Source organism: Pezoporus occidentalis, unplaced genomic scaffold (assembly GCF_034315485.1).
Source record: "Pezoporus occidentalis ecotype Australia unplaced genomic scaffold, CSIRO_AGI_Poc_V1 ctg19, whole genome shotgun sequence".
Lineage (NCBI taxonomy): Eukaryota > Metazoa > Chordata > Aves > Psittaciformes > Psittacidae > Pezoporus > Pezoporus occidentalis.
Window position 1 is genome coordinate 2,690,825 of NW_026913748.1, and position 20,737 is coordinate 2,711,561.

The window sequence follows — 20,737 nt, forward strand, 5'->3', positions numbered from 1 at the left end:
AATTTTACATCCAGTGTCCTTAATTACCAGTAGCCACCAAAAAAAAACCCATATGCTGTAGGTTTGTTTGGCAGGGGGAAGCTCAGAAGTAGATGTTTCCTTTCTAGGCTGTTATTGTGAAGCTAGCTAATGCTAATGTTAACATTTATATAAGACGGCAACACGAGATGGTGATTTGGCAGCAAATTGGACAGCAAAGAAATGTAAAACAAATCCAGCACGCAGGCTATGTGACTGAATGGAGAATGAAATGGAGAAATACAGCAAATGTGAAGGATATCTTCAAGAAATCCCAGCTTTTCAGACCAAATCCTGACCCGTTTAGAAAGTGCACACGATTCTGACCTGCAGGATGTTGTAAGTGGAGGTTTTGGTCCTCTTCTGTTTTCGAACACATCCTGCTATTTCAGCAGCTCAGAATATGGCCACAGACACATCAGTCCTCTAAAAAAACCCTGATGTTAAGCTTAACAGGGGTAAAAAACAGCTGTATGCTAACAAATGGTGATTTCAGGGTTTCTGGAAATAATGCATATCAAGAGGCTTTCTCATGAAACAAAGTTTTCCTTTGTTAATCTGATTCAGAAGCACAAGCCTGCAAGCTCTCGCAGAAATAATTACAGGTAATACAACAACTACTGAGAGACAACTGTTCAAGTTAAAGTTGTCATTCTGTGTTTGTGCAAGTAAACAGCAGCTTATGTAGCCACACTGGAGTCTGAAAGTGAACAGTTCCTTGCTCCTTAGCTAGCTGTTCCTTAGGTTGTCACGTGGCGAATTTTATCTCAATGGTGCAGTTACCAGCTGCAGTGGTAACTTTATCCAAAGTGGCCATAAAAGTACACACATGCTGTATTTCAGGAGGTGTCAGCAAACAACAAAACCCTTAATCGCCTCAGTAAAGCACACTGCTGGGCATTACCACAAGTGATCTAATGTGTGTTACGTGGGGAGGAGAACTTGTTCTGCTCAAGGTGAATACAATGTTACTGGACTGGAGAAGGAAGTTTTCACTTGACCTTGAAGAAAGTTGCCCAAGAATGAGTGTGCGAAGAATGAGGAAGCAGGCTGGTCTCAGCACTCTGTGTGGACCTTCCCTTCACCAGCCTTGATTACTGCAACAAACTTGGGTTTTCTGGAAAAGAAAGAAGTTGCGACTTTAAGCATGCACAGCAAAGCTCACCTTTTAATAAGCACTTTGTCTACTGCCAGAGACACCATCCTTTTGCTGTTGTGATTTATTTCAGAACAAGGTCTGAAGTGATTCAGTCTGCTGTGGGCACTCCTTAGGCAGGTGGGAAATGCTAGCTTCCTCTACTGAAAACAAAACCAAACTCAAACATTAACCATCTGCCTCTCAGTCTGATCTGCTCTCTGTCAGCTTTTCTCTTTCCAAGCTTGCTTTCCAACTATGCTAAAGTATACTTGAAAGTAATACAACAAAAGTTCAGAAAAGCCAAAGACCGCACACTGTAAGAATTACAAAACCTTTTATAATAAGTATTCTTCCCAGAAACTTGGAGAACTTCTATGTGACAATCTCTTATTAAATGCAGTTTGTAAATCAAAAAATGTAATACCAACCTTGAATGTAAATAACTAAAGGAAGAAAGTGTAAAGCTCAATCCCCCCAAAACTTCAGAAGCAAGCTGACTATTCACAGCAGCACCCTGTCACCTGAAGGGACCTGCAGGCATAACACTCTCTGTCCTTGGCTCCCAACCAGCAAGACAGGCTAATATGAAATATGGTTAGAGTACCTTGTAATAAGGTTCATATGCTTGGGCCCTGGATGAGCTCTGACTGCCAAAAGCAGGTAAGGCAGCAGTGCCACAGGACTGGGGAGGGCTGAAGAACCAGCTCTAGAGGAGCAAGTAGTTCTAGAGATCCCAAGGCAGGAGGACAAGGGGTGGGGACAGTGATGAAGAAATTGTGGAAGGGCAGTGAGAAGTAAGCAGGCAGGAGCAATGAGGCTTGTTTCAAGAAAGGAGAGTAGTCAGCGGAACACATCAGGCATTCTCAGGCCTTTCTAATTACCCCTGACCCACTGCTTCTCTGTGATCGTGTGCCTCCCTGCTTTCTCACTGACGTACAGTGCAGCTTTAGGCTGCACCCAGCCTACCGTCCTCTCAGCAGCCATAGCAAAACAGTTGATCCTTCAAGCCATGCCCAAACAAAATCTTCCCATACTACACTTCAAAACAAGCACAGCTTCCAGCCTCTATACCCAGCAAGCACCATTGGCTGCTCCAGCCCCATGCCCGTGCTCCAGCAAAGACATTATTAGAAACACAGACACGGGAACTGTGGCTGGCAGGGATGAACAGCTTGGGCATTTGGAGGTATGGGCCTGTACGTAAAGAGCATTGAGTCTGTAGACATTGAAGTCAGGGTTAGGGGTAGGGATATCAAGGACTAAAGAGCACCCTCTTCTTTGATCCTCAGGGCAATCCTGAGTGCTGATACTCAGCAATGCAGGAGGCTTTCAGTTTATGTTTAGAGGAGTATTGGCTGGTACTTTATGGTTAAGGCTGGAATGAGGCTTTGGGGTAAAAAGGGTTGAAAGTGTAGGATTATTCCTGAATAATGTGAGGATTGAGAGATGATATGATAAGGTCTGGTACCCAGTCCATGTCATTTTGGGACAGGGCTGCAAAGACACTTGAGCTAACCAAATCAAGTGGCTTCCTGTGAGGTCTGGAGGGATAACGGATATACTCAGCCCTAAGTTTGGAGTGAATTATTGCCATGGGTGGTGGCTAGAAAAAATGTCAAGAATAGGGAGCAGAGCTTAGAACTGAGGAACTAGAATGATTGGAAGATGATACAGCCCCAGCAATACAATGCATGCTTGAGCATATGGCTTATAATTAGCCATATTGGTGTTCTCACTGTTGTATGGTCCCGTATAGAGTCAGGAAAGTAGTGGTGTTTGGGTCATGGTGCTAAGTACAGGTCACATTAGCTAAGGCCATTGTTAGGGGTTGAGAGTGTGAATTTTTCTGTGGTTAAACTCTATTAGAGATCAAAAAAGCAGGGTGTATGGAGTTCATTTCACCCTACGCACCCTACAGAATACACCTATAGACACATCATCTTCTGATCACCCAAAAGACTGCCTTTCCAGTACAACATCCTTCATCCTCAAGTCTGTTATTATCTAGCGCTTCCCAGATCTTCAGCAAGCCTATCAAGGTTCATGGTAGGCTGAAGGTTGGTTATCAGCAGGGAAAAAATGTTTATCAGTGGTTCCAGGACACTGGGCTATGAGTCTTAGCAAGCAACCGGTTCTTATCAAGGACATGAATACCAGCACTCTGCTCAGCAGCAGAGAAGGGGATGGGAGAAGAGAGCACTCATCATTGCACGATAGAAGCATCCACAGCCCATGCCTGGCCTTGTGCATCTCCCAGAGCACATGCCATACCTTGTACCAGGCATAAAGGGAAGATAAAGAAGGGGGAGTAGGACAGGGAGGTTGTCAAAGGGAAAAAGGAAAATTTTCTGGAACTTCTGTGTCGCTTCTGGGCACTGGCTGAACTACATACATATACCCACAAATATGTCTCTTGAGCGGAGAGGGAGAACTCACAGCCATCAGTCAGAGGACAGTGGCTCTCACCCAGCAGGGCATGGCTGGTTAAATACCGGAGATGATACTCAGCAGACAAAGGGATGGCCCAGCAGCAATCTGGACTAGGGAGAATCAGGAAGAAAAATCAGATATTAATGAACATCTCCAGAATAACATGAAAATAATCAGATAAATTATTGGGAAAACATAGGGGTAGAGGCAATTTCTCCATGTTCAGCCATTTCTTCAGTGTATTTTTGTACATTTTGGGAAAGCACTGATTTTAAAAATTAATTATTTATTTTCACATCAAAAGGCTTAAGGCTGCCAAAAAGCAAAGCTCAGGGCTGAGAAAGCAGTCCAGTTTCTCTGCATGAAACAGCCCGAAGTATACCCAGAATTGGCAATATGATCTTCGCATCTGCAGAGAAAATACTGAGTCATGTCCTCAGCCCACACACATCTAACAAAAATAAAGCAGCCCAACAATTCAAGATTCACCCACTCAACTTTTAAAGAAAACACAAGTCATTCAGTCATGCCTCATGCTTCAGAAACCTTTAGAAAACACCCAGCACCAGGAACATTCACCCACGTCATGCCCACGCTCTGTTTCAAACCAGTGACATCATTTGCAACTCATTCACTCGCCGGTCTGGAGATGGTGTTTAGCTCAGCATCCTTGGAGGAAGTCACTGAGACTTAAAGTTTTCTGCTGAAATTGTGGTAACTGCAGCTTCAGCCCTTCCGTTTGCAATGCTGAAATGGTGTAACAGTGTACACGGCTTGAACCCCTGGAGGAGGCAGGAAAGTGCCTGTGCTTCACTGCGTAAAAGATTTGGCATATTTAAACCATAGTTTGTATAAATTGCTACCGTATTCTTCCTTCGAGGGTTAATCCTGTACTGAAACGTTAGCTCTCCCCATGCCGGGCTCCCCAGTTACTCAGCACACATTAGACTGGGAGCTATTTGCACAAACATCAAGATTTGGGGATTTACCCAGGAAGAAGTACGTTCCCACATTTCACCCAGCTGCTGGCAACCTCTCTTCCTCCTTCAGTGCTGAAAGCTTCTTAAGAGCTGAGCCTGGATGTGTGGCAGCCAGTCCAGCTCATGACGGAGCAGGAGACGTCATTGCACCAAGATGTGGAGTTACACAACCTCTGTGGTGCTGAAAGCAGCGCTGGAAACTTGTCAGGAGCCCAAAGGCCAGAGCTAATTTGTATTTTCTTTTACACAGCATGACTTCAATCAGAGCAAAAAGAGCCCAATTGTGTTTTATGTACAGAATGTTGTAAGTACAGACAAGTTAACAGAGCAACTAGGGGCAGGATGTGCTCTGGAGACAGTGCAGGGAGGAAAATTAGATGGGGAAAGGAACAGCAGGCAAGTCTCCTACACCCAATTTATTAACATTTCCTTGATTCTTCAGGAAGTCTATGTGCTATGAAGTAAGAGGCTAAGAGCAACTTCATCAAAATGCTGTGATTGACCAATTCTCTCTATAAGAAGAAAGAAGATTAAAAAAAAAAGAAAGAAAAAGAAAAAACAGACCAGCAAAAAGCTTGTGGACAAGCTTATTTGAAGAAGCTTTTCCCAGAGTTTCTGAATGTGTCACCACATAAAAGAAGGCATTGAGGAAATAACGTCTCTCTTGCAACCGATACTTGACAGCAGTAGAGTCCAGGTAACCTCTAACGTAAGCTGCTCTGGCTTCAGCTGCAAACAGGTGTGTGCCAGTTCCTCTTTACAGCCAATTTTCTGCCTCACTGAGAGCAGACATTGCAAAGGGCTGGCACAGCCCCCAACCACTGCTGTAACCAACCCAGGTTTCCCTGCAGCAGCCTCTTTCTACACGGAAACAGAGAGCAGGAGTTGGGAGCCAGGTCAGTTACCTCACCCCAGACAGGCTTGCAGCCATGCCCCATCTCAGGACACCAGGACACAGCATCAGGGTTCATCCTTGTATGCCACTGACATGTGCCAGTGCAGGGCAGCAGGTTAATACACCGGTGACATTTCTTGATTTGTTTGGTTTGTAGTCCCAATAGGTTCACTGGAAACTCCATGGTGGGGTTTGCTACCTGGGGAATGCTATCGCTGAGGAAAATCCTTCATTTCAGCTTTCCTCTCTTTACCCACTGGGAATAAATGCTCCTTTCCCCCTCAGTTTAGCTTTATTCCTTGACAGCTGAGAGAAGAAAGAAAAAATAACATAAAACCTGGGACCTTTGCTCTGGAGCATGATTTAGATGTGTTGTTCAATGTCTAGTTCAGGACAGGATGAGCTGCATGTCAGGGATATAAAAGGAAAGCTGTCAGACAAGCTCATCTGTAGCTTCCTACATTCAGTCTGATAAACCCTACCCTGGAGCTTTATCCCACCAGCTAGCTCCTTTCTATTGTAGCCCCTGACAGCAGCACCCTCTCTGCAATCATCCCTCCTCCACGTGCTCCTTTGCCCCCCTCCCCCATACACATTTGTCCCCCTGACTCAAACAGCTCCCCAAGGAGCTCAGCCACCACTGATGCTTGGGGACAGGGAAAAGGGAGGATAGAGTCGGCTGAATATGCAAACAATCCTATTTGCACCCCAGCATGTACGATCCCGGTCTTTGTCAGCATGATGGAGTATGCTCCATCCTGTTTGTTTTCCTTTCCTGGTATTACCATACACACCCTTTCTATGCAAATATTATCAAGTGCTGTACCTGAATTGGCCTTTTCCAGGCAGAAGCTCACTGCTGCCTGGCAAGTATCAGTCCACCAGCTGTGTATTTTATTTTATTCAAAATTATAGCCCATCAGAAAACATAGTGCAAAATCTACAGATGCCATTAGAAAAAAAAAAAAAAAAAGCATCAGAAAGCTTTCCCATGTTTGATTCCTGATGCCACTAAGGCATTGAATGGAAGTCTTTTCACTTGCACGAACAGCCCTGCTTGGACGCAGCCCATTGCGACTGGAACGCAATTGCTCTTCAAGGCAGTGTTTGGGAAGCTGCCTGCCTGCCTTCACCCCTGTGCAGCTTCATGCCACAGGGACATGTACAGAGCGCGGATATCAGTCGGTCCCACCTCGCATCGCCCTGGATAGACAAATAGGAAGGACGTCGGGGCAAAGGTGCAAACTGCTTTTGTGGCTCGGGGAGGCGGTGGCAGCCGCCGGCGCAGCCACCGGCAAGGCCCCAGGCCTGGCAGACAATAGCTCTCTCCCTGCTCTCCCTCCCGTCCGCATCCATCGTCCCCAAGACGGAGGATTCTCATGAATCAAGTCAAACACCCAGCGACAGGCTGGAGAAATCTATTAATATGCACCCGCCGCAGCACGTCGCCAGCCCCCTGCCTCGAGCGCCGCTCACCTGCCTGTCTCACCCCTGGCAGGCAGTGCGGGAACAAAGGAGCAGAGGAGGATGGACGGCAGCGACTGCCCCCGAAACGGAGGGAGGCAGCGGCTGGAGACAAAGCTCATTCGCTGGCCGCCATGGGTGTGAGGAATGCTCCCACTCGCCCTATTGTCTGGGGTCCTTTGTGCTCCACCACCCCCCCGGATCCCCAACCGCACAGGCAGAAATATTGGGAGCAGGACAGAAACGGCTTTGTTGAAGGAAGCCTTTGCCTGCAGAAAGCCTCCTACCCTCACCCTGCCGTACGTGCCCGTCTGGCACACAGGCCCACGCTCCTGCCCCACAGGGCAGGTAGGGAGCAGGGGGCTTTCAGAGCAATGCAAATGGATGGACCCAGGGGGGCTATTTTTCTGCACACCTCCTACTCCCTCCAGGGATTTGGCCCTGCAACACCTTTGGGAGGCGGTAATGGTCTGGGAAGAGCTCTGGAGGGGAGCAGGAGGGCTGTCCCCTCCCCACACTGCTTATGCAGGGTCAGCAAGCCCTGCTAGGCTGCATTAGGGAGCAGACCTGGCAGCATGGGCTTCGGTGTATACTGAGCACCCACCATGCCCCCACATCCCTCCCAGCCCCAGGAGAAGCACAGACACCTCTACCAAACCTCTGCTGCTTTGTCAGGTGGTGGCCGTGGCCCCCCTTGTGTGAGCCACATCTGCAGCTGCAGCATTATAACCCCCCGAGTCCTGCAGAGCTGGACAAGGCAGGACCCAGATTGCCTTGTCTCAGGGCAGGGCCATAATTGCCAAGCCCTCCCAAGGGGTCAGTCCCCAGCTGCAGCACACTGCTCAGCTCTCCTCCCACTGTCACCACTGTCATGGCACACTGGCATTGCAGGGACCAGAATACAGAGAAGGGGAAAGCCAGGTCCTGCCACTGCAGGAGGCAGGGTGACCCCACAGTGCTTGTGATACTACTCAAGGGACTACAGGGAACTCAAGGGGCTGGTGTCACTCACCACAGCGGACGCAGCATATGGGCCAGCTCTGCCCAAGCAACCCACAGAGGGGTATCACTCATCTGGACACAGCACATGGGCTCATGCAGTCTCTGCCCTGGCCACCCTCAGCTGTCTGCTGCCTGGCACCTCCCCACTGGCACTGCTCCCACAAGCAGTCTTAGTCACATACAGAAACAACTGCAGCATGGGTCATATTCTGACAATAAAGCCAACAGGACTTAAGCAAAGACATATAAGGTCCAAACCCAAGGGAAAAGCTTGCTCTTGAGGGGGGCATCTAGAACTACAAAGGCACACCAGCATGTGCCTGCTCCACTGGCAGGTGCATAGAACAAGAGGGTTTGGGAATGAGCACCAGGAGACTTACTGTACAGAGGCTGCTGATGGAGCCTGAAGGGGGTCTGTTATAAAGGACAGGGGCAGTAAGGAGGCAGCTGTATACATAAAACTGAAGAGCCTATTTCTCTGTTTTGTGCTGGGAAAAGCGTTTCTGACTTTTGGATAGAGGCATGCTCTATCCAAACTTCAGTTTCTCTTCTTATTTCTTATTATATTGGGTGTATTTAAAATAAATTCTATGTAGTTGCTGAAAAAAAAACCCTTACGGCTACCAACAAGGAGGTCTCCAAACAAGCTTTGTTCAGAAATAAACTTTTGCTGATGAAAAACTGTAAAATTCCTACTTAAAAAAAAGGGGGGAGAAGTAGAAGCCACGTTATCTAAACAGCATAATTTTCTTTGAGTTTTGCACTTCACAGTGAAGCTTCAGCTCTCATAAATTACACTCATGCTTTATAAGTAGGAATCATACTGAGCTCAGCGGATAGGAGATTCCCAGTGACACCTCAATTGCAGAAGCAAGGGAGTTGTTCCCAAAGCTGCCAGCTAAGAGGAGATTTTGTGAGGGTAGATAAAGCAAAAGCCTTCATCTTGAACTAAAAAGTCGGAGAAGAGGGAAGGACTGGGGCTGGGCATCAGGTTGGTGGCAGGGCTCCTGGCCTCTCTCCTCCATGCCCCTTCCCTGACAACTCCTAGGCAAATGGGGACATGGCAGCTCTCCTCCTCCTGCACTGAGCCAGTGTTCCTGCACAGCCAGATTTCAGCAGCTGGAAGGCAAGCTGCATCAGCCCAGAGCTGAGCTAATGTGACTACATTAGTTCATTTATGTTAGCCCTTTTGGCATCCAAGCTGGAGAGGCTGCCTGAGTTAATGAAGCTGATGAGAAGGGGATAGGGTGCAACAAGGTGCCTCTTACTGCAAAGCAGAGAACTTCCCCCAGGCTGCCTTCAGCTCCAGCGGAGCTCTGGGGTCAGTTTGTAACTTATTAACACCAACACTCCCACGATCAAAGTTCAGCACTTTTAGTTGCTCTTCTGGAACAGCGGGCTTGAAAAGCACGTATTGCAGGTTTCCTAGGAATAAAAGAGACATCTAGAGAAAGCACCCCCTACCCCATCTGCCCACAAACCTCCACTGCACCGCTGCACATTTGAGTTGTGAGGTGGCGTTCACTCACCAGCCGGTACCTGAGGAGCCAACTCTGCTCAGCCACTGCACTCATCTCCATCAGGCCATGGCTCCCTCATCCTCTCACAACAAAACAGCTTTGCACCCCAGTGAGGCCTGAAAGGGTCCCTGGCTTTAGGAGGAAATTCTCCACTAAGTAGACAGATTTATTCACTTTCTGGTGAGATGAATGGGTCTGTCAGCACATGTAATATATGTTTTAAGTGTCTCCCCTGCAGCTGGAACTTAATCCTAATCTAAATTATGCCTCCAGTGCCCTAATTTAAAGAAGTGTTCAATAGACTATGTTCACCACTGGACAAGTGGGACTGAGTAATGGAGTCAGCATCGCACCTCTGCATCAGATTGAAGCAGCGGGGCTGTTTCTCCCGGGAGAAGGAGCTGTGTGCAAGGGGACCGCTCCAGTTCCTCCAGCCGCTCTTTGTCAGGCCACTAAGTTCACACAAGCCAGGTCACCTCCAAAAGAAACCTAGAGATCCCAGGGATGACTGTCCACTGGCTGCTGTCCTTAGCTCTGCTCCCCAGGAGCCGTTCCTTCAGAGGCAGAGGAAGAGAGGAGAGGCCCTGGCAGACCTGGAGCATGGTTACCCCACTGGTGGGCAGCAAACCTGTCCCACTGGAAGCAGCAAGGGTGCACACAGAAGAGCTGCAAGAAAGGCACAGAGGAATGGAGGTTCTTAAGAACTAAAGCAGAGAGGAACGCGAGAGCCATTACTGATCAAACCTGACAGTGCAGCTCTGATGGATGAAGCTGTGAATGCAGTCTTTCAAAGGTATCACTGGGTAGGACAACAGCAGAAAGAAAAACAAAGCAAAGGGGTCCCTGAGCAGGTGGCATGCTTTGAATCCTGGCTGGCCTGGGATCAGCACTACAATCAGTGCCAAATGCAGGCCATACTCCTGCTGCAGCGATCAAGTTACCCAGTGAGAAGGGGTTACACAGCAATTATAACTGCCTCTCTACCAGCAGACCATCCAAGCATCCCCTGCTGCACACAGCTTCCCTGCAGGCTCTCAAGCAAAAGAGCCAAACAAGTTTCATTCACTTTGTCACTACTGCCCAAACCAGCATAGGTAACAGCACTGGACCTGATACCTAGGAGACAAGCCTCACTGGCTTAAAGGACAATGCACAAGTGTGCCTGCTGGCCTGGGGATGTCCAGAGAACATACAGTTCTGCTATTTAAAGTGTTTTTATTTACATACTTTATAATGAACAGTATCTGTGTGTTATTCTTTGTAAGTATCTGCACTCCCTGAAGGTCAGGAGAGTAAAGTTACTTCCAAATAAAGTTACTGGAAGTGCTCCTCATTTTTTAGCATTTTATTGGAGTGATCAGTGATTTATCAACCACTTCTGGCACCAGTTGCAACTACAGCTTACTCTGACCCACACAGGGCCACTATTTTTGCCCTATTAGAAGCTAGACATTCATTTCTATTCAAATGGTACCAGTGTCTATTGCCAGACCTGCAAGGACACATCACCTGCAGCCTTTTAATCAAAGGTCTGGTCTGTGGGGAGTGAAGTTCAGAGATTTCTTTCTGTTCTTTCTGTAAAAGGCACTACTGAAAATTCACCACACATTGGTGGGAGAAAGCATCCCTTCTCCCTCATGTTTGCAGAAGCAAATAAAATTGTAGAAAGGAAAAAAGTTCCACCCTTGCAGCCACTATCAGAAGAATGATGCATTTTGGCCATCACAATCGTTTGTTTTCCCTGCAAAGACACTCTAACAAGGTCTTTGCTTCTCAGTGACTGAGGAGGAGGGAAAGAGAAGCCTTGACCGCAAAGAGGAACCCAGTCTCTGGGAAACAGGCAGAGAGGATGCTGTTAAACATTTCAGGAAACATTAAGGGAAAGATGGGGGCAGCTAGAAGCTTTGAAAGTTTTGATTTCTCCAAGATAATGAACTGCCTGTTCTAACTAGAGGAGAAATAGTCCACAAGCCCTCTCTCCCAAAGAGGTTTCTACTTTAAAGCCTACTTTAAAGGGCTGTAGAGGAGGGAATGCTCTTGGCTGGATTAATTTACAAGGTAAAAGTTATTTTTTTCCCCAGGAAGAATTAAAATTGACTGAGGAAAAGCATTTGAAACTTTTCTCCTTGCATGAGGAGGGCAGGAGCATCTCCTGCCCAGAAGCACAGGAGCTGCTGTGTCCAGGACCACCCCAGCAACTGGGGAATTGCCCAAGTGGTGTCTTTGTGGGAGAAGTTAAATACTTCAGATTCTCTCTTCAATCAGGCTACTTAAGCTTTGGGTCTCTTTTTGTTAAAGCCTTCTTATTTTAATTAAGAAAGTTCTTGTTGAAATGCAGTACCCTGCCCCTTCAGTTGCCATTAATGTGTGTCTGCTGAGATCGACAGCAAGCCTTCAAGATGGAACAAGGCTGAACTCAGTAGTTCTCAAGGAGCAATGACACCCCTTTAAATGTAGCATGGGAAAAAGATCATACTTTCAGCAAACTGAGGATCCAAAACAACCCTGAGAAATTCAAGTTTGGGGCCAACAGCAAGCTCATGACACACAGGGATGGAAGTATAAAGCTCTGCCCTGGGGAGAAATAGTACCAGGCATCAGTACAGACTGGGAACAGACTGTCTGAGTAGTCGCCTGGCTGAAAAGGGCCTGGGAGTTACAGGCATGCCAAGCTGTGTATGAGTTAGTGGCACGCTCTCATTGTAAACACCATGAACTGCATAGTGGGCAACGTCAGGGGCACTGTGACCAGCAGGCCAAGGGCAGGAGATAATTCAACACTGCTAAGGCTGCCCCTAGAACAGAGCTGGAATGGTGGACTTCATGAATATTATGAGTCCCAGAGCAAAGTTAGGGTTTCCTGCAAAATCTGGTCATTTCAATTTTTGTGGGAGAGAAAAAAAAAAAAAGAAAAAAACACAGAAATGACAATTTCCCTCCAGTTCCCGTGTCTTTATAAATGACCCTACATCACCACATTTAGGATGTGCATCTGAGAAAGTAAGGTGCTTTTTGAAAGAGAAGTTTCTTGTAGGAAGGAGACTTGAAAAAGGGAACCAAGCTCTGTGCTGTTCAGAGCACAAGGCAGAGCTGCTGTCAGCCTCACTGCCAGCAAACGTAAGGAAAGCGAAATAAAATCAAATTGCTGACAACCTTCCTGCCCTTCTGCAACCCTAGGGTGTCACATCAAGACTCATTTGAGGTGGCAGTGGACTAACATATGGTTTTGACAGGGTAAGGTGGAGAAGATCAGATAGGAGAATATATGGCTGCACGGAACCAGCTATGAAATCCTTGATCTTTTTTGGAGAAATGGATTGCTTTTAGCTGCCAGGTGCCAGTCAGCAGTGCAAGCCCAGGAGGTAAATAGGCCCAGGCAGTGTTTGCAGCAGGAAGCTTAACCAGAAGGGAATTTTATCCTCCTAGAGCAGGCACCTGCCTGGGGCAGCCAGGAGACCTCTGTATCAATCAAACACCAACACCACTTAAAGTCTAACCTGGTCACGTACCTACTCCTTCATTGCTCTTACGGGTGCTGTGATAGCTGGGGGCTGATTTTCACGGATGGAAACAGAGACACCCATCCGCATTGACCAAAAAAGCAGTGTTCAGCAACAGTTCTTTAAGGCAGCTGCTGCACAAGTAGCACCAACAAGTGTTTGCCTGGCCAGACTGACAATATTTTTATTAATACAGTTAAAGTGGGCAAGAACCCCTGCTTAGTCCAAGAGGAACAGCCCTCAAATCAACAATTTAGGCACTTCCACACAGCCTATAAATCTCAGTCTGTGACTGCTGCTCGTGGATTTTTATCCTTCCCTCTCTTCTTGCCTCCCATCCCTCCCTGAATGCACTGTCCTTTCAGCAGAGAACAAGGGTTTTTTCAGGAGAAGATCAGCACTTCTCCACAAGACCTCCCAGGCACCGGAGGGGATGGGCAGCAAAATAGCCAAGCCTAATCCCCACATGCTAGGCATTGAGGGTTTTTTATCCCATTCCCTTCCTTTTACAGCTTAAGTGGGACAGACTCAGGCCAGATCTCAGCCTCCATCTGCAGCCTGGGATTATGATCTGAAGCATAATATTTCTTTATGAGCAAATTATCACCGAGACTTCAATGAGTTGTTGGCCTTTTAAAAAACTAAGTGGTTAGTATTTTTATTTCTTTCTGCTTTGCAGTTTATGGCTCCCATAAATCAGACGACAGGCTGTGGCACAGGGGGCTGATCTGATCTGTGAGAATGAGGAAAGAGGCAAGAGAAGGGAGCACTGAGTCGTTAAGCAGGGGACCTCTGCTCCCTGCTGTAAGCATCCCCAAGGGGGAGACAGGATGCTGCCCACCCCAGGCAATGCTAAGGCTATGCCAACACTTTTCTCTCTGACTCTGAGTTAAAAACTTACCTTTTTTATGCCACACCATCTACTTGCATAATGTGAAAAACCACTTCTCACAGGAGCGAGAGCAGTAATAAATCCATTAACATTCACGAACTGCTCCATCGGTACAGAAATCAATTACAGGGGGGATAGACACAAGCAAAGTACTGACCCACTACACCGGTAAACCAAACCACACATTTAAAACAATCAAATCTGACCCAACACATTACTGGTCTAGAAGTCTTGCCTTGTAGCAAATGAAGCATACTGCCATGGTTAGACCATGTGATTAAATATCCTTGAACATTTAGTCTCTGATTTCCAAAACTTGGGAATTCAAAACAAAGTTTCTGACACTGAATCATTCAGAGGTGCACCGAAGCACATGCTATGAAGCATCCCAACAGGCAACTTGTTAGGGAAACCTCCACATCTCCATGCTTCCAAATACTACTAAAAAAAAAAACCTATCCTGTAGTTAGCCTGCTCCCTGTCAGAGGAATGGGATTCATCTTGCCTGCCCCTTGCCACTTATCTTGTGCATTTGGACTCTACTTCAGGAGAGATGCTTTCCTATGTGCACATATGTACATGCTTAACACCTTGCCAAGCAGGCCACCATCTTCACAAAGCTCTTAAAGCTCAAAAGACATACAGCATATAATATTGCAAGGACTTGGGTTGGGGCTTACAGGGTTATTCACTGATGGTGGTTTTATTCCTAGCTGCTCAGTGATAAGAACTGGTCTTTCTCCCTATGTGTTCAAGGCTGATTTGCTAGGAGAGACACTGGCACAAGTGCTTTATCCTCCACTGCTAGGATGACAGGAGCACAGGCAACTTACTGCTGCTTCAATGGAAGGTCTGTGCAGAACAGGGTGAGAGGATTTCTTCAAGGACAAGACCTGACATGCCTTCCACTGGTTCATTTAAGTCCAGGAGGTGACATAACTCCATGTGGCAACCCTCCCTTGAATATCCCCATAATCCCAATCCTTCATTTGGCATTTCTAAAGCACTTGAAACAACCACCAGGGATTTGATGCCCTGCAGACACCTATCGAGGCAAAAAGGGATGCCAGCCATTGCCCTACTTCTGAGCAGCTGCCTAAAGCCCAGCCTCCACCACTGGTCCTGCACTCAACCAGGAAGATTTTACCTGTGACAAAGGGCTTATTAAAGGCAGGTGTTGTTGCCATCCTCAGCAGTCACCCACCTTCTCAGTGGGTACTGACAGCTCTGGGCTGTGCGCCCAGACTGATGTGGAAGCTGTAAGAGTGCTACTGGTCAGGTAGCCTATGCCAGCAAGTGCAAAGGCATGGAGGGGACTCCATTTTATACACGTTTTACCAACACTTAAATAAATGAGAGTCCCAGTGCATCCTGTAATCTGCACACAGGAATGTTTGAAAGGTAAAAGAAGTAAACAGAGCATGGATAAATTCACCTAATAACGGAGCTGGCCAGAGTCTGGTATTGGCCTTGGCCAGAGACTGAGGCTTGTGCCCTAGCCTGCTATTGAACACCTGATCCTGCTGTCCAGTTTAATCCCACTCTGCAGTGGGAAAAACAGTCTGGCTTCCACTTGATGCTGAGGAAATGGAGGGGAATGCCATCCAAAGTGGAAGCCCCATGGCCTCAGAAAGCGCCAGGGAACCTCCAATCCACATGAAGAGCATGATGGACTTGGGGAGGGTGGGGACAGCAATGATTTCAGTTGCTTCCAACAGGTCTCACAGTTACCTGCAGAGCAACTAAGAAAGGGAAGAAGGGGAGGCAGGCTCAGAGGGGATCACAAAGAGCACAGCTGCTTCCTGAGGCTCTAGGTCAACATCCTCGGGAAGGACATGGTCTCCTTTTCTGTTGTTTGGCAGTGCTTGAAAGCAGGACACGCAGATGCCTTTGGGAAGCCCAATGCCTAGACCCCTCCACAAGCAGCAATGGGGCCCCTGGGCCAGGTCCCTGCCTTGAACTCCCACCCTGGTGATAGCGAGTGGGGGAAACCCCCCGGCAGGTTGCCCCACATAAAACGATATAAACAAGCAGCTAACCACACTGGGGTAGCAGAAGTCTGACTGTTGACATTAAACTGCACAAGTTGTTCCAATAAAACTGAGATTAGAAAATAAGCAGCAAGCAGTAACAGCAGGAGGACATCCATCCATCTATCACTTTATCTATCGATCCATCCATCCATCCATTTGTCCATTCATCCATCCTTCCTTCCATCCAGCCATCCATAGTCATTGGTACAGGACTCAGCACAACAACTGGAGCGGCTCACCCCCATGGCTGGGGCTGTCAGTGGAAGTAACAGGATTAGCAGAGAAAAGAGTAAGCTTCCAGGCTGGCAAGGACCAGACAAAGTGTGTAAGAAGTTCAGGCCATGCTTTTAAGTGAGTTTTGTGCATGAGAGAATCTCTTCAACAATAATAATAACCCATTATTTAAAACCAAAAAATGGGAAAAAAAAGAGCGGTAAGAACCCACTGTCTCCCCCAGGAAAATGCGTGCTGCAGAGGGCAATTCCCAAACACAGACACCAGTCTTATCCTCCCAAAACCTGGTTGTAAAGCTAACAACTGTTGCACTGTTAAAGTGTCACATAACCCAGGCAAAAGTGCCAGAGAGACTCCTGGAGCCTCAATACACTCTGGGATCACTTGGACACATCAGGTGTTGCTCTGAACGTATCAAGGAGTGTTAAGGCCAGAGGTAAATGTTGTCAGGAGTTTTCTGCCCCCCTCCAGGAACTACACCTGACCTGCTTGGGCAGGAGGACAGGCAGGAAACAATGACACCATTTCAGAAAGCCACCTACTCTCTCCTGCAGAAGGCTTCAGGGAAATGCAAAATTCACTGCATGTCTCCTGAGGTCATGCAACTGCTTTCAGTGCTGAAAATGTGCTTCTTGTTTCCAGTGCAAAGTTTTCCCTGTTTTGCTCTCCAGTCGTCAGGCTGGGCTGTGGCTGCTCCTTGTAGCAGGAGAGCTGCTTGCCGCTGGACGTCTTGGAACCCTCAGCACCCGAAACCACCTCTCCCTGCCATTGAGTGGAGGGGCACATTAGGATGGGGTGGGGAGAAAGTGAACTAAAGCCAATTAAAAGCACAAGGAAAATGCAGGGAGGCAGGATGTCATTACCAGAGCTGGAATTTGGCCTGGGTGCCATGGAGATGAAACACAGCAGATGGTTAAGGTGTACACGGGAAGCACGCGTGCAGCACCTGACTATAGACTTAAGGCCAATTAATACAACAAAAGAGAAAACTTGACTAGGAAGCTGGAGACCTACAAAATGAATAAGTGAACCATGAAAAGGGGAGGCTCTCTCGTCAAAAAAGGACCAAAACAACAAAACCCAGGCAGCAGAGTGTACAATACCTACAGAGCCGTGAATAAACTGAAGTTGGAACAGATGGAGACAGAAACAAACCGCCATGTGTATTAGCTGGCTAACAAGTAAAAGAGCTGGCATGGGGAAAGAGCTTCCCCGCAATTCAGGGTGAGAACAATAGGCTCGGGTACTGCAGCACCCCCTTCACAGGGTGCTCGATGTCCTTCTTACAGCTTAATTTAAGGCTCACAAGCTGCAGCACTCTCATACACCAGATCCTAACAAATGACTGGGAAAGCATATTCCTCTAAATAATAAACCATGTGTCTCTAATTAAAAGAGCCCAGGCACCACACAGCAGAGACAGGAGTCTTCCCCAGTAGCCCATTATGTGGGGAAAGCCCCCAGCTATACGGCCCTACCTTGGACCTGATCCAGAACAGGATCGGGGACAGCAAACAAGGGCTTTCCAATGGATGGCAACTGCCCTGAAGTGGCAACAGACACAAGCTTCTGCGTGAACACTTGGTAGACCCCAGCACTACCTTGGAGGTACATAAGTGAGTGACCTTTATCTTTGCAGGTGAGAGCACTTCCATTGAATGTTATCTAATTGCCTGTGAACTGAAGCCCTGGCCAGGCCAGAGATGAGAAAACAAGCAAGGAGATGCGCCAACGCTCTATGGGAATGGGAGCAGGGAAAGGTTAGTGTGGTGCAAATCATACCCATGAAGAAGAATCACAGGCTGGTTTTGGTTGGAAGGGACCTTAAATTCATCCAGTTCCAGCCCCCTGCCATGCACAGGGACACCTTCCACTAGACCAGGTTGCTCGAAGCCTGTCCAACCTGAGGACAAGAGTTGGCACCTGGTGCTGGCTTCCCAAGAGCCACCCAAAGGATGTCAAGGGGCAAGGCTGAGCCCAGGTATCAGCAGCACCCCGAGACCACAGCAGCAGCCCCCTCCTCAGTCTGGGCTGGCAGGAGGTCAGCTTTCCCTCCAGGTCTACAAACACAGGGCTGTCCTGCCACTGTATCTGCAATGTAAATCCCAAAGATAAACAAGTCCAGCTCTGCAGACGACATTTATCACCCGCTTTAAAGGCAGGCGGCTTGGGGCTAAGCCCCCTGAGAGGCACCTCCCACCCTCAGTAAGCTCAGCCCGGAAGCAACAAGCTTTTCATGGCATTAAGTCCTGCCTTGAAGCTGACCAGCCCAGACTTTACTGACTTCAAAGCAAGAGGGCTTTTGCAGGGCCATGTGCTCCCTGAAAACCCTGTCCCCAAAACCTCTTCCTTTTGTCCATGCTCTGGACAGCCCCCAGAGCATCGCTGGTTTGTAAATCAGCAGTCGTGCTCTGCTCCTTGTAGCGCTAAGCAGACATCACCACGTTCCCCCCATAAACCAACAGTGGCTGACAAGCAGCACCTGTAGTGAGCCCAAGCACAGGCACAAGCTATAAAAATCTACCCCACCCCAATCCCCATCAACTCTACCCCCACCTGATTCCCTCTGTGGCTTTAAGCAAATCACATAACTTTTCCTCTTTAGTTGCTGCACCTGGGCTAGAGTAATATTTACCTACCCCAGAAGGGTGTTGAGAGGATTAGTTAATGTTTGCCCAGCGTTTTAAAAGGATAAAATATTCTGCATTAATTCCTAGCTGCTGAAAAGACTGATATGTACCACTCTCAGTAGCTCCAATGGAAGAGTTTTGCTCCAGTTGGGCTTTGCTGCTTCACAAAACTAGAAGCAAGATGATGTGATATTAACATTTCAAAAAGTGCCTGCAGCATATGCTGTAAAACCCCTTCTCTTTTGACTCCTGCCTGTGCACCTGCCCCTGTTAAACATTAAAGCAGTCCAAACTCAACTCAGGTCTCTGGGGCAGTGCCAGCAGCATGGGCAACCCTCTTAGAAGGGGTCCCTGTGCAGGCCCCCATAGTGGCGAGCTGGCCCCACCTTTTCGATGTCCTCTCATGGATTAAAAGCAGCCATTGCACCATGATTGCCCTTCTGCTCAGATTTATGATACAATCACAAAATGGTATGGGTTGGAAGGGATCTTAAAGCTCAGCCAGTTCCAACACCCTGCCATGGGCAGGGACACCTTCCACTAGACTGTGTTGCTCAAAGCCCCATCCAACCCGACCTTGAACACTGCCAGGGATGGGGCAACCACAGCTTCTCTGGACATGACTTCTCTTGTCAGCATCACCTCTTATTTGTAAGGCAGGAGCCAACACGGGTTTTCTTCCCACAGCAGCAGAAAGCAGGTGGGCACCTGCTGGGCTTTGCCATGCCACTGCCTGGGGGGCTCCCCTCTCATGGACAGCAAGTGGAAATGCCAGCCACCCTTGTGGGCCCCCAGGACAGAGCAAGCAGAAGAGAGAACCTGGCTTTAACCCATGGTGTCTGCAGCTCACTAGGGTAAGGAAGCTGCATGGGGCAGGGCTCCAAGCATGGCACCCAGCAAGCTCCCACCTGCAGCAACCCCTGCTGCTGTTGTGGATGCATGTATGTATGCACATTCCCAAAAGCAGCGTGGCAGGGCTGAGCCCCACAGCAATGAGGAGGAGGACAGGGGGCTCACAGAGCCTGCCAGAAAGGGATTGGGTTTTAACTGCTGGTTTACTGCTGCCAGCTGAAGTATATGGCTGTACAATAAGGCAAAGGCTGGAGGAAGGTGTTTGAAAACCAGGCTAAACCACCCCAGACTCATGAAAGAAACACAGCACCAGAGCAGCCCCCCACCGGCCCCACAGTTTTGGGGAGGGGAAGCTGGTTTGAAGTCAGAGAACAATGGGGCTACTTTTTGCTTCTTTCTTCTGGCAAAGGACAGAAGACCCTGCGGAGGTGTCCACGCCAGGGAAGCCACTGAATGAGAACCCCCCCTCAGGCCAATAAAGCATCCCTTTGTGCTTCAAACACCATGTCTGTCTGATGGGCTTCCCAACCTCCATCCTTCTGCCTGCTGGAGAATCTCAGCCCTCAGCAGCAGGTCACCATGCAAATCCCTGCATAGACCAGAGGCTATGGCATGGCCATGTTGGTATGGAGGGCTCCCTGCCATCACTGGACTGTGTGCTCCCTGCTTGTGGTGGGGCAGCTTGGAGTGCTCAGTTTTCCTTTCTGGAGGAGCTTTTGTACCCCCATCACTTCCTGCTTCTCCAGTCTCGCCAAGCTTCCAGGGCAGCAAGCAGAAGCCAAGGCGCTGCAGGCGGCTGCTGAGCAAAATCAGAAGCCCAGACTGAAACATGACTAATTTCTAACACATCACAGCCTGCGAGTCATTTTGTTTGTGAGCCTAAATCGCTCTCTGCTGCTTTAATACCAGCTTGTGCTGAGGGTGAGTAAGCAGAGAGTGGCAGACATGGCTTTTGTTATTCCCAGAGCTTTGAAGTTGTACCATTTCTCTGTGGTTAGCTGACTGCAGCACCCGGTTGCAGTGCCACATTTCGAAGAACTCAGCAATGAGGCACAGGCAGCCAGACCAAGCCGAGCCGAAGCTCAGCATATCCCATTGATGGCATTTCGTGGTGACTCATTATTAGTTGCCCACCCTCTGTTATTCATT

The 20,737-nt window shown here is 48.1% G+C and overlaps 1 protein-coding gene and 1 long non-coding RNA gene across 2 annotated transcripts in view; one reads left to right on the forward strand and one right to left on the reverse strand.

Annotated features, from left to right (window-relative positions):
• Window positions 1-20,737, forward strand: part of RAB19 (RAB19, member RAS oncogene family) — a 327,487-nt gene that overhangs the window by 270,288 nt on the left and 36,462 nt on the right. The gene's annotated exons all lie outside the window — the stretch shown is intronic.
• LOC134162525 (uncharacterized) lies at window positions 1,001-18,990 on the reverse strand. The gene is made up of 3 exons (XR_009964354.1): window positions 18,746-18,990; window positions 5,806-5,864; window positions 1,001-1,135 (listed from the first exon to the last, which is right to left on the reverse strand). It is a non-coding gene; the product is annotated as an uncharacterized LOC134162525 (long non-coding RNA).